Source organism: Scyliorhinus torazame, chromosome 18 (genome assembly GCF_047496885.1).
Source record: "Scyliorhinus torazame isolate Kashiwa2021f chromosome 18, sScyTor2.1, whole genome shotgun sequence".
Taxonomy (NCBI): Eukaryota; Metazoa; Chordata; class Chondrichthyes; order Carcharhiniformes; family Scyliorhinidae; genus Scyliorhinus; species Scyliorhinus torazame.
The window spans coordinates 17,188,790-17,202,192 of NC_092724.1; positions in this window are offsets into that span (position 1 = coordinate 17,188,790).

Consider the following 13,403-nt stretch of genomic DNA (forward strand, 5'->3'; position numbering starts at 1 on the left):
ACTCCGGGCCCTGTACGACAGCCTTTGTCACCCAGGGGTCACTCGGTTGTACCACTTCATTAAGGCACAAAATTTGCCCCACTCCATCGAGGAAGTAAGGACGATCACCAAGGACTGCCAGGTCTGTGCGGAGTGCAAGCCGCACTTCTACCGGCCGGGCCGCGCGCATCTGGTGAAGGCCTCCCGCCCCTTTGAACGCCTCAGTGTGGATTTCAAAGGCCCCCTCCCCTCCTCCGATCGACGCACATATTTCCTCAGTGTGATCGATGAATACTCCCGGTTTCCCTTCGCCATCCCATGCCCCGACATGACGTCTGCCACCGTCATTAAAGCCCTTAATTCTATCTTCACTCTGTTCGGCTTCCCCGCCTACATCCACAGTGACAGGGGATCCTCATTCATGAGTGATGAGCTATGTCAGTTCCTGCTCAGCAGGGGTATCGCCCCCAGCAGAACGATGAGCTACAACCCCCGGGGAAACGGACAGGTAGAAAGGGAGAATGGGACGGTATGGAGGGTCGTCCAGCTGGCCCTACGGTCCAGAAATCTCCCGGCCTCCCGCTGGCCAGTGGTCCTCCCTGATGCACTACATTCCATTCGCTCATTACTCTGCACTGCTACTAACAGTACACCGCATGAACGTCTTTTTGCCTTCCCCAGGAAGTCCACATCTGGGGTATCGCTACCAACTTGGCTCACAGCTCTGGGAACCGTGTTTCTCCATAAACATGTGCGGCTCCACAAGGCGGATCCGTTGGTGGAAAGGGTGCACCTGCTCCACGCAAACCCACAGTACGCCTACGTGGCGTTCCCCGACGGCCGCCAGGATACCGTCTCCCTCAGAGATCTGGCACCAGCAGGTTCCACCCCCACACCACCCCCGGTGCCACCTTCCCTCCCCCGCCGCCTCCATCACCCACCCTAGGACCATCCATCCTCCCCCTGCCCACCCCCGTTGATGAAGAGGATTTTGGCACGCTCCCGGAGTCAACTTCGACCACGACAGCACCAACATCGCCGGTTCCACTTCGTCGATCCCAAAGGACTATCAAGGCGCCGGACCGGCTGAACCTCTGACCGGCCCGCCGGATGACCAGAGACATTTTTTTACTGCTCTTTAAATATTTAAGATTACTAATTGTATATAGTTATCCACCACCCCCGCCGGACTCAATTTTAACAGGAGGCGAATGTGGTAAACCACTGTGTTTTTATATTAAGGGTTGTATGGTAGAACCTGCACTACAGGTTCACCTGGGCCCTGTCATGATATCCATATTACCATATCATGGTGCAATCACACACACACACTGATGGACAGGTAGATGGACCAATCAACACACACACAACATCACAGCCAATCACCAGTGAGAGCACACGCACTATAAAACCGGGAACACCACAGTTCCCGCTCATTCTACCAGGAGATAGCTCAGAGCACAGAGCTCACAGCGTGCCACTCAGATATACACCATGTGCTGAGTGCCTCACTAAGATAGTGCTCGGGCTGGGTCCACAGGTTAGCTGGTGAAGTACGAACCACAGCCAGAAGTTAATAGTTATTATTGTACAGAATCATAAAACAAAGTTGTACCATCTACAACCGTGTTGGTTCGTTTGTGTACCGGAACACCCAACACGACAGGCCCCCTGCATGCTAGCTCCGCCCGGGTTATAAATATGCGTGGCCTCCAGCTCGCAGCCATTTCATCAGCTGCTGTGGGAGGCCACACATCTGATAGTAATAAAGCCTCAGTTTGGATTCAACTTCGTCTCCAGTCTAATTGATCGTGCCTCAGAAGGGTATTGAACATTTTTAAGGCAGAGCTAGATTGGTTCTAGATTGATTGGCAGCACGGTGGCACCGTGGCTAGCACTATAGCTTCACAGCGCCAGGGTTCTAGGTTTGATTCTAGTCTTAGAACATAAAACATACAGTGCAGAAGGAGGCCATTCGGCCAATCGAGTCTGCACCGACCCACTTAAGCCCTCACTTCCACACTGTCCCCGTAACCCAATAACTCCTCCTAACCTTTTTGGACACTAAGGGGCAATTTAGCCTGGCCAATCCACTTTCCGCCACATTCCGCCGCCTGTTCCGGTTGGGTACACGGAGGGAGAATTCAGAATGTCCAATTCACCTAACAGCACGTCTTCGGGACTTGTGGGAGGAAACCGGAGCACCCGGAGGAAACCCACGCAGACACAGGAAGAGCGTGCAGACTCCGCACAGACAGTGACCCAGCGGGGAAGTGGCTTGGGTCACTGTCTGTGTGGAGTCTGCACGCTCTTCCCGTGTCTGCGTGGGTTTCCTCCGGGTGCTCCGGCTTCATCCCACAAGTCCCGAAAGACGTGTTGTTAGGTGAATTGGACATTCTGAATTCTCCCTCCCTGTTCCCAAACATGCTCCGGAGTGTGGAGAATAGGGGCTATTCGCAGTAACTTCATTGCAGTGTTAATGAAGGCCTGCTTGTGACAATAAAGATTGTTTCATTTTTTTTCGTCACTAACCAGGGAGTCAAATATTGTCCTGGGTAAACCTGAGGTCACAATCAGATCTTATTGAATGGGTGAGCTGTCCCAGTGGGGGTGGGTGGCGTACTCCTGCCCCTGATTTGTATGTCAGTATGTTTGTGTATAAATATAGCGACAGGCACTTGCGACACAGGGTTGTCTTAAAACAAGACGGACAGATTCCATTCAATCAGCTTGACATCAAATTCCACTTTCAGCTTCCTGAAGGGTAAGATTTATTTAGCCTGGAACAGATTTGGAAAATGTTGACTATTTTTAAAACATTTATACGCCCTCGAGAACACTCCAGTCAGAGGTGTCAACACACAGTTTCACTGAAACCGCCCTAATAGAGTACATTCAGACGAAGTACTTCCACAATTAACGGGTGCCAGCCCATATCCAGCAGCCTCCTGTCATTCATCGGCCTCCCCAGCAGGTGGTGCCCCAGCGCCAAATGGTACTTCTTTTGAAAAACAAGAACCTGGAGGAAGGGGTTCTGTGGGGAGCCGTTGAGGTGAGTAGCCATCCTTGCTCACAGGCAAAGAGCCCGGTGGCGGTAGGCTTGCCACCCCAGTGCTCGGCGGGGGGTGGGGTCCCTCGGGTGGGGGGGGGGGGGGGGGGGGGGGGGGTGGAGGTGCTGCGAGGCAACCGGCGGGGGGGGGGCAACTCTTCATTGCACCACCATGCCAACCCCTGGATCATATGTGTCCGTTCCGGGGTCAAACCTTGTCCCTGCCAGTCTGCCCCACCAACAACCCATAACCCCTACAGACTGCCGAGGTCTCTAGTTGCGCGGCAGAAGGCTACTGCTAATAGCGCATTGGCAATCATGGTTAAGCGAGCACTTCACACAACCCAAGTGGATTCCCATGGGTGGGCAGGCCATGTAGCATCTGGGAGGCATTGCCTAGCATCCCAATCAGACCGCGATGCCTGGGCACTGTTCCTGAACACTGTGGGAGGCAACACCACACACGCAGCAGCCAACATGCGAACACCCAGGGGATGGGACACAGTTCCGGGGACATGTCCATTGCCGGAGGGTGGGTGAGTGCCAGCGGGAGGGGGCCATCGCCTGGTACAGGTGATGTTATGAGTGGGTGTCTGGGGTACAGCATCTGGGGTCCGGTGAAGGGGGCCTGCTGCAGCGGCGGGGCGCGTGGGCATGGCATTCCAGGGAGGGGGGGGGTGCGTGGGCATGGCATTCCGGGGGGGGGGGTGCGTGGGGATGGCATTCCGGGTGGGGTGTGTGGTGATATACATCACTGTAAATACACAAGGGGTTAATGTACATACACTACACCTAGCTAGACACTAGAGGGAACACCAGAGACATGACACACAGACAGTCAACCAATAGGTCAGTAAGATAGGACACGACCAATGGGAATTCACGATACACATAGAGGTGACATTACCACAGAGGGGCATTACACCAACCCATATAAAAGGACACATCACACATGCTCAGGCTCTTTCCAGTGGAGACACTCAATGAGTGCAGACACAGGGTTGATTGAACATCACACCCACCACGTGGGTTGTAGCAGACTGGTTAGTCAGTCTGAGTAGCTATAGCAGCATTAACAGTAGCGTCGAATCCAAGTAGGAGAATTGTTAATAGCTTTGAGAGTTTGGCTGATGATCGATAAATGAGAGTTTGGCTCAAGATGGATTGGAACTTTATGGGAAAAACAAAATGTTAGATAAAGCTTTGTGTGAAGAAATGTCAAGACAGGCTTCTGGTAGCAAAATGTATCACTTGTTTTTGAACCAGACAAATTGCAGTAACGGCCTTGGGAATGGGTGCACTAGGCTTAAAGATAATTATAATTGAGGGGGGCTGAATTATAATTGAGCTGAGAGCACAGATAGGAATGCGAGGGAGCTGCGCTCAGAAATTAGCCAAAAACTGTATAAGAACTGCTGTTAGATGTATTAACTTTGGCTTGCTGGTGTAACTCTCAAGAGATACAGTGGTTTTAGCCCCGGCCGAGAAATAAACATGTTAAAGTAACGAGGTGTTCGACTGATCATTTCATCCGGACTGGCTGCAAGAGAATCCTCAGCTTAATAAATGTGTTAAAGCTGCAAGTCTGAACCTTCCTTTGTCAGAGTGCACATCGAGGAAGCAGCTTATGCTGTGTCAAGAGCATAACAAAACATGGTTCCAGGTGTGAACTGTTAAATCCATACAGTTTCAACTCAGCGAACAGTGACAACCAGCACCAACAGCCAGGCAAGATGATGTTCGGAATTCCGGTTCCACAGCAGCTCAGGTACCACGGCAATCTCAGTGAGAACTGGCGTTGGTTCCGGCAGAGATTCGACATCTACCTGGTAGCGTCCAACTTAGATGGCGTGGTGGATGCAGAAAAAATAAAGCTTCTACTTACCACCGCGGGTCCAGAAGCAGCGGAATCTTCCAGACCTTCAAATACTCAAAGGGGCAAAACAAGAGTGATTTCCAGGCAGTCCTGGACAAATTCCAAGAATTCTACAAGAAAAAACAGTAAAAAAGGCGCCAAAACTCACCACGAGGCGAAGGTAGAATTTCCTTTGAAGAAAACGGCAGTTTAGAATTGCAGCCATCTTGGAAAAGGTGCTGCACATGTGCAGTTGCACACAGAGCGCACAGAACAGGAAGGTCCATCTGCGTATGCACGAGAAGCCTCGCATGCGCACTTGCGAAAAAGGCCCAAGTACAGGAACAGCGATCTGCACATGTGCAATCGCTTCCGACGCACTACGACACATGCTGCGTGACGTCAGAGGCACCGGACCATGCCCACTTAAAGGGGAAATGTCCCAAAACACACAAAAAAAATGTTACGCCTCAAAACCAGATTCTTTCACCTGGAACGACAGCGCAATGCCTGAAATTCGACCAGTAGCTGAAAGTAACCTCCGCAGAACCCTGCAACAAGCAGTTAGCACCTTGTTAGTCCTTGAACACTATGACTCAGACCTTGAATTCTTCTTTGGACATCGCGAGCCCAATGCCAGCTCCGACACAAAACGTGATGGTATGGTCCTAGAAGACAACGACTCAGACGAACATTTCACCTTGGGAGGCTACCCCAGTACCAAATCCGATCCACTACTGGACGTCTTGTACATTGAAGACCCCGACGATGAGTTCTTCGGATTGGGGAATCTTCAGCCCAGCATATATGACATCCCGACTCGTGAGTGCAGGATTATGCTGCGGCCTGACACCAAGAGACAGAGAGCGATACAAGCCCACAGAGAGCGGCCTGCTGCCACACATAGAGTGGTCCATGCACCGCGAAGGGTCCCCGACTCCACACAGAGAGTGGTCCACACATCACAAAGGGTCCCAGCCTCCACACAGAAAGCGATGAAAGACTCTACAGCGAGACAACTGCACGTCTCCACACAAGAAGTGACTCGAGTGACACAAGCCTCCACAGCGAGCTCGTGGACAGACTCCACGATAGAAGCAACGCAAGACTCCAGAGCGCAGTCCTTGCATGAACAAGATGTGATGACAGTTCCCACAGAGAGACCAATGCACGATTCCACACAAGGAATGCAGCAAGACTCCACAGAGGGAGTGACCCAAGCCTCCACAGCGAGCTGGTGGACAGCTTCCACGATAGAAGCAATGCAAGACTCCAAAGCGCAGTCCTTGCATGAACAAGACCATGAGAGTCTAGCAACCTCCTCTGAGCAACCAGCAGCAGACAACGCAAGTCTGCCACGCTCAAGTGAACAACAGAAAGACTCTGACAGTCTGCCACGCTCAAGTGTACAGCAAGCAGACTATGACAGTCTACCACGCTCCAGTGAACAAGATGAAGACTCTGACAGTCTACCACACACAAGTGTACAGCAAGCAGACTATGACAGTCCCCCCAGATTATTTGAGCCACCGGAAGACTCTGACGGTCTACCCAGCTCAAGTGAGTGACAAGAAGACACTGAGGCTCTACCCACTGTATGTGAGACAAGTGACGACGGCATCCCACTTCCCATACCAGATGTGCAACGTGACAGACCTCAGCTAGAATGTACAGAGGCACTCGACAATCACAGTGAGACTACTGGTGACTCCGGTGACACCACGTTACTTCAAACCTCATTCGCTCGAGCCTCTCCACAAGCAAATGAATTCCTGAATGTTTTGACTCCGGACGTGGAGCATCAAGAAACCAAAGCTGATTCAGGTGAACCAGAAAGGGCTCCAAACGGGGAGCATCGACAATCCAAAACTGACTCAGGTGAAACAGGCATGACTCCAGACAGGAAGTGCCGCAAACTCAGTGACAGCACGCTCAAGGAGTCAGAAGATGCCACAAAGCACGCTGACACGAGTAACTGTGTGAAGGGCTCGTATTATCCTGAGTGTGGTCCTTGAGCGCAGCAAACACGGCAACAAAACCAACCAACACAACATCAAAGACAACAGCAAGAAGAGTATCAGAGGCAACAATGTCGACAACAAGCACGACAAAAACAACAGCAATGTAACTACGACTGGTACGACATGGTACAACTCTGCAAATGAGGGACACTGTTACTGCTCAGCTCAGTACAATGACATGCAATGGCAGGCCGATGCATCTTACCAATTCACGCTTGCTGCACTACCAACAGGCAACCTGGCTTTCAGGACAGATGCCATCAAGAATTACCACCACAAGCATCGAAAGAAAAAAAAAGAGTCCAAATCCGACAACGAAGTGGTTTGACCATTTCATGGTTCCTTCAGCACAGGGACACTGATGGCGTTTAGAATGCAATGCCACCATCAACATCACCAACTCACTAACCAAACAAGAAAACCACTCAACCATAATAATTAATGAACTTTGGACTCATGCATATGATTTGGACTTATTGTTTAATGATCACTGTTATCATAACTTGTACAGAGTATCACTCATCTACCTAGTATGTTCAATTTTCTTTAACAGTGTACAGAAAATATGTAACACGAAAAAAAGGGGGATGTGGTGATATACATCACTTGGCCGGTGCAGACTCGATGGGCTGAATGGCCTCCTTCTGCACTGTAAAGTCTATGAAAAAAAAAAGTACACAAAGGGTTAATGTACATACACTACACCTAGCTAGACACTAGAGGGATCACCAGAGACATGACACACAGACAGTCAACCAATAGGTCAGTAAGATAGGACACGACCAATGGGAATTCACGATACACACATAGGTGACACTACCACAGCGGGGCATCACCAACCCATATAAAAGGACACATCACACATGCTCAGGCTCTTTCCAGTGGGGACACTCAGTGAGTGCAGACACAGGGTTGATTGAACATCACACCCACCACATGGATTGCAGGAGACTGGTTAGTCAGTCTGAGTAGCTATAGCAGGATCAACAGTAGAGTCGAATCCAAGTAGGAGAATTGTTAATAGCTTAATAAATGTGTTAAAGCTATCTCCAAGTCTGAACCTTCCTTTGTCAGAGTGCACATCAAGGAAGCAGCTTATGCTACGTCAAGAGCATAACAAAACAGGGGGGGGGGGATCAATGGAGGAATGGAACATGCCCAAATGGTGCGCTGCTAGACGGGTGGCCAGAAGCGGCAGCAGCAGTGGCAGCAGCAGCGTCAGCAGATGCTCGAGGCGGCGGACCATGTGCTGAACCCTACCCCACACCCTGAGGACCCGGCCGCCCATCAGGCTAGGGAAGGACGCAGAAGGGGGTCCTGCGATGGTCCAGGGTTTGCAGGCATCGCTGGTCATTCGAACAGATGACGGACAGCGCATGCCGCAGGAGGTTCTGCCTCAACAAGGGGATGGTGCGGACCTGGCACCACGTGGAGGAGGAGGATACCCGCTACTGGTGGCCGTCAAGGTCACCGCAGCTCTGAACCTTTACGCCTCTGGGTCATTCCAGGGCTCAAGTGACGGCCTGTGTGGCATCTCGCAGGCCACAGCCCACAATGCATCTGTTGCAGATGCCCTCTTTGCCTGGGAGGAAATCTACATCATCTTCGACATGGACCAGGCTCAGCAAGATGCCTGGGCTGCAGGATTCTCCGCCATCACTGGGATGCCCCAGAACCCAGGGGGTCATAGATGCCACACATGTTGCCCTGCGCTCACTGGGCTGTCTGGGGGAGCCCTACGTTAAGAGAAAGGGGTTCCACTCCCTGAATATTCAGCTCGTGTGCGAACATCAGATGAAGAGCATGCATGGCAGCACGGTAGCATCGTGGTTAGCGCAATTGTTTCACAGCTCCACGGTCCCAGGTTCGATTCCCGGTTTGGGTCACTGTCTGTGCGGAGTCTGCACGTTCTCCATGTGTGTGCGTGGGTTTCCTCCGGGTGCTCCGGTTTCCTCCCACAGTCCAAAGATGTGCAGGTTAGTTGGATTGGCCATGATAAATTGCCCTTAGTGTCCAAAATTGCCCTTAGTGTTGGGTGGGGTTACTGGGTTATGGGGATAGGGTGGTGGTGTGGGCTTGGGTAGGGTGCTCTTTCCAAGAGCCGGTGCAGTCTTGATGGGCCAAATGGCCTCCTTCTGCACTGTAAATTCTATGATTCTATGAGTGTGCACGCTTCCCAATGAGTGTGCGTGACAGCTACATGCTGGGGCAGTCGGTCATCCCTGCCCTCTTTGAGGACCACCCCAGGATGGGTGACTGGCTCTTGGGGGATAAGGTGTACCGCTGAGGCCCTGGCTAATGATGCCAGTATGGAGGCCAGGGACTGAAGCGGAGACTCGCTAAAATGACGCCCATGTAGCCACTCGGGGTGACGAGTTGGAGGTTGGTGATGAGGAATATGTGGCAAGGGGGGGGGGGGATGAGGATGAGAACGAGGAGGCAGCGCTGGTCCAGCAGGGGCTGGAGGTCGAGGCTGGGGAGGAACCTGAGGCCCAGCTGGAGGCTGCAGGACAGGCAGCAGCGGTGAGGGCCCGTCAAGCCCGGCGGGCCAGGGAGAATCTCATACACGCCCGCTTCACATGGGATGTGGCCTGGTCCGTCACCCCCCACTCCCATTTCCTACCTTCCCAGGGTATGTGTCACATCACTCCAGGGTACTAGGACTGTATCGGCACCATCAGTGGGCCACTGTCGAGGGCAGGGAGGCTGGTGATAACCCAAGAGAACTTTGGGCCAGTGCTTCTCAATCTTTGCTATAGTCTGACCCCTGCTTGTTCACACCCATCACCTGAACACGGTGTGCCCAAGGAGCGGGGGCGGGGGGGATGCCTGGAGAGATGGGCCAAGGGTTCCGAGGTTGGCCCGCATTGCGGAAAAAGTGACAGAGGCATCATACTGGTTGTGCACAAGGGTGTATATTGTGTGTAACAATTCCCCACTGTCCCCATGGTGCTGGTTCGAGACCCGGCTGCCCTTGCATCATCAGGCTCTGCCAGCCTTGGTGGTTCCCCCTGGTCTGCACCGTCGTCTCGACTCCCTCGCCGATGCTCCTCAGTGACTGGGACATGCTCTGCAATGTCTCGGCAATACCCACCTGCGACTGGAACTAGCTTCGCACTTCCTCAGCCATTCCCATCTGAGAGCGGGACATGTCCCGCAGAACCTCATCAAGGTCAATCTGGTACTGGGTCACAACCCCCAGTGAGCCGGACATTCTGCCGAGACCCTCAGCCATGGCCGTCACTGACCGCGCAACATTTGCCTGTGAATGTCCCGGCCGCTCCCTATCATCTCCTTCAGCTCCGGCAATACATCTTCCACAGACTTAGCATCAGGCTGGGACCCAGCTGAATCCTGGGATCCAACAGACCTCCGACTGCTGTCTCGCCTAGGGGTTCCTGCCCCACCTGATGTGCATCAGCAGCTATGTGGTGCTCGCCAGATTGTACCCCAGAAGCCTGTCCACTAACATTTCCCACCGAGATGCATGTATATGCGCTGGTGGAGGGTGAGGATGACAGCGGTAATGCCTCGATTGTCTCTTCCACGGAGCTCTCCTCCGAGGTTTTCTCCTGGGAGGCTGGAGAGGGGGGCCATCTGGGATGGGCCGGCGCCATCGGCTGGACAACCTGTGGGAGAATTGACATGTCGTCAGTGGGAGGGATGGGTCAGTCAGTAAGTCACGTTTGTCAGGTCCTCTGGGTGGAGCCCGGTGGATCCTTATCTCACTGCCAACCTCCGCATTGGTGAGCGCCCAGTCCTCGGTCACCCCAGGGCTCGAAGGAGGTGAGGATTTCTATGTCCTGCACCCCACCGCCAGTCTGGGCCGTCCCCTGACTGTTGTGGGAGAGCTTTTCCTGAGGAGACACAGAGAGGGCATCGTTAGCCACACTCGTGGTTCACAGTGGTGGGGCGGGAGTGGTGCGAAGGACGGTTTGGGGGGGTTGAAGGGTGTGGGAGTGTGGAAGGTGGTTTGGGCGATTGTAAGGAGAGGGGGTGGAGGGAGGGTTGGGGGGGGTGGATGCTCGCATGGGAGCGGAAAGATCTCAGGTGGAGGCGGGGTGGGGGGGTTCTGTTGGTGTCTACTCACCCGTGCTGCCCGGTGTAGGCCGTTGACCTTTGTTTGGTACTGGAGGCCAGTCCACCTAGTCACACTCCCAGTGCTCACAGCTGCCACCACCTCGTCCCAGGCAGCACTGGCTGCCCTGTGGCTGACCCTCCAGGACCCTCGGGGGAACAGGCCATCCCTCCTGACCTCCACTGCGTACAGGAGCCTGGCCAGATCTGCATCCCCGAATATTGGGGCCGGTCACCTGGCCGCCATTGTTGTGAGCTGGCTGGAATTGGCTGTGGAAGAGCTGTTCACGTGCTGCTCAACCTTGTTAGTGGGGGACTGGCGAGCGAGGTGCTGGCAAATCGGCTGGCGAGCCTTCATTTGCAGCGAGAAGACCCTGGGACCTTGTTAAGTGGACCACTTAACGTTGAATAGCGTTGCCGGCCTCGCTGGACCAAGTGCCAGGAAACTGACGGCAGTTCCCGCTCGCTACCACACTTAGAAACCATTCTGGAGAATTGCGCTCAATAAATCCAAACGGTAATTCAGGAGGAATGTTTTTCCCAGAGATAGAGAGAGCGGCGAGAATTTGGTGGGAGTCCGCGGCCACCCTGGTGGGGGGTAGGGGGGGGGGGGGGGGCAGAGGGATCGGGCACGGCGGGGCGGGGGCTTCTTGGTGGCCGGGTTTTTAAAAAAATATATTTTTTTATTGAAATATTTGTAAAGTTTTATAACAAAAACAGAAAAGAACAATAGGCTTTAAACATTAACATAGTGCAAAAATAGATATTTCCCCAAACGGCTCTCTCTTCACAGACCATCAAAAATAGCAAAAAACAAACACAACACTAACCCCCCCCCCACCCCCAGAAAGCTGCTACTGCCGACATTTCCCCAAGAAAGTCGATGGACGACTGCCACCTCCGGGAGAACCCTAACATTGATCCTCTTAAGGCAAACTTTATTTTCTCAAGGCTGAGAAACCCAGCCATGTCACTGATCCAGGTCCCTACACTTGGGGGCTTCGAGTCCCTCCACAATAACAGGATCCGTCTCCGGGCTACCAGGGAGGCAAAGGCCAGAACGTCGGCCTCTTTCACCCCCTGAACTGCCGGGTCTTCTGACACTCCAAAGATCGCCACCTCTGGACTCGGCACCACCCGTGTTCCGAGCACCTTGGACATTGCCCTGGCAAACCCCCGCCAGATGTCCTCAAGTTTCGGGCATGCCCAAAACATATCGACATAGTTTGCTGGGCTACCCGCACACCTTGCACATCTGTCCGCTACCCCGAAAAACTTGCTCATCCTTTCCGCCGTCATGTGTGCCCGGTGAACCACTTTAAGCTGTATGAGACTGAGCCTGGCACATGATGAGGAGGAATTGACCCTTCTTAGGGCTTCCACCCATAGTCCCGGCTCTAACTCCCCTCCTAACTCCTCCTCCCACTTGCCTTTAAGCTCCTCAAGGTGGCCGGGGTTGAGATCCATGAGGTCAGATCCTCGGACGTGCGGCTGATCGGGAACCTCCGGTTCGGGTCCGGGTCCGCCATGGCGCTCGGCATGGCCACTGGAGCCCGCCGCCATGCGCATGCACGGACTCAAAACCAGAACTGCGGTGGCCCGTATCCGCAGTTAAAGCTGCGTGAATTACTCCTGGTCCCTGCCAGCCCCTTGCAGGGATGTGAATTAGCTGTACTTTTTCCCAGGAGTCTCCAGAGTAAAATTCCAGCGTTTTTACGCCGGAGTGGGGGCATAGTTCCATTTTGGGAGAAACCAGCCCATTGTATTTGAAGTACTAAAAGACAGCCTGAAGTTCTCCAGAAGTCTTTCTTCCAACTCATGAAATGCTGAGGTGCCTTTAGAAGAGTTTGAACTTACATTAAAAAGAGTTATTTTGAAACCATTTATTGAATTAGTGAGATTATCACTTTAAATGTAGAGCGGTTTGCCGTTCTGTGAGCAACGGGCAGCACTGAACCTCAGTGAAAATACAAACAGCAGGGTTTCAGCTCATTGAACTGACATTTACAAGTTGATGATATGCAATTGGGAGTATTGATCCAGTCAATTAATTTCACCATGGGTTAAGGGTTCAAGAGGCAGATTGTTAAAGATTAGGGGCGGGAGTCACCGGCTGTTGATGCTGGCGGGAAATTCCGGTCCCACACCGGTGTGAGGGTTTCCCGGAAACGAGGGGCGCAGTCAACGGGAATCCTGCTGACAACGGTGGGACTGGTAGATCCCGCTGGCGGGCCACGTCTGTCACCGAAAAACACGCAGTGGGGTGGTCGATAAATCCAGCCCTAGGAACTCGGTTTTAAAAATATTCATTCTTTGGATTTGAGCATCGTAACAGGGCTGGTATTTCATAGAATTTACAGTGCAGAAGGAGGCCATTCAGCCCATCGAGTCTGCACCGGCTCTTGAAAAGAGCACCCTACCC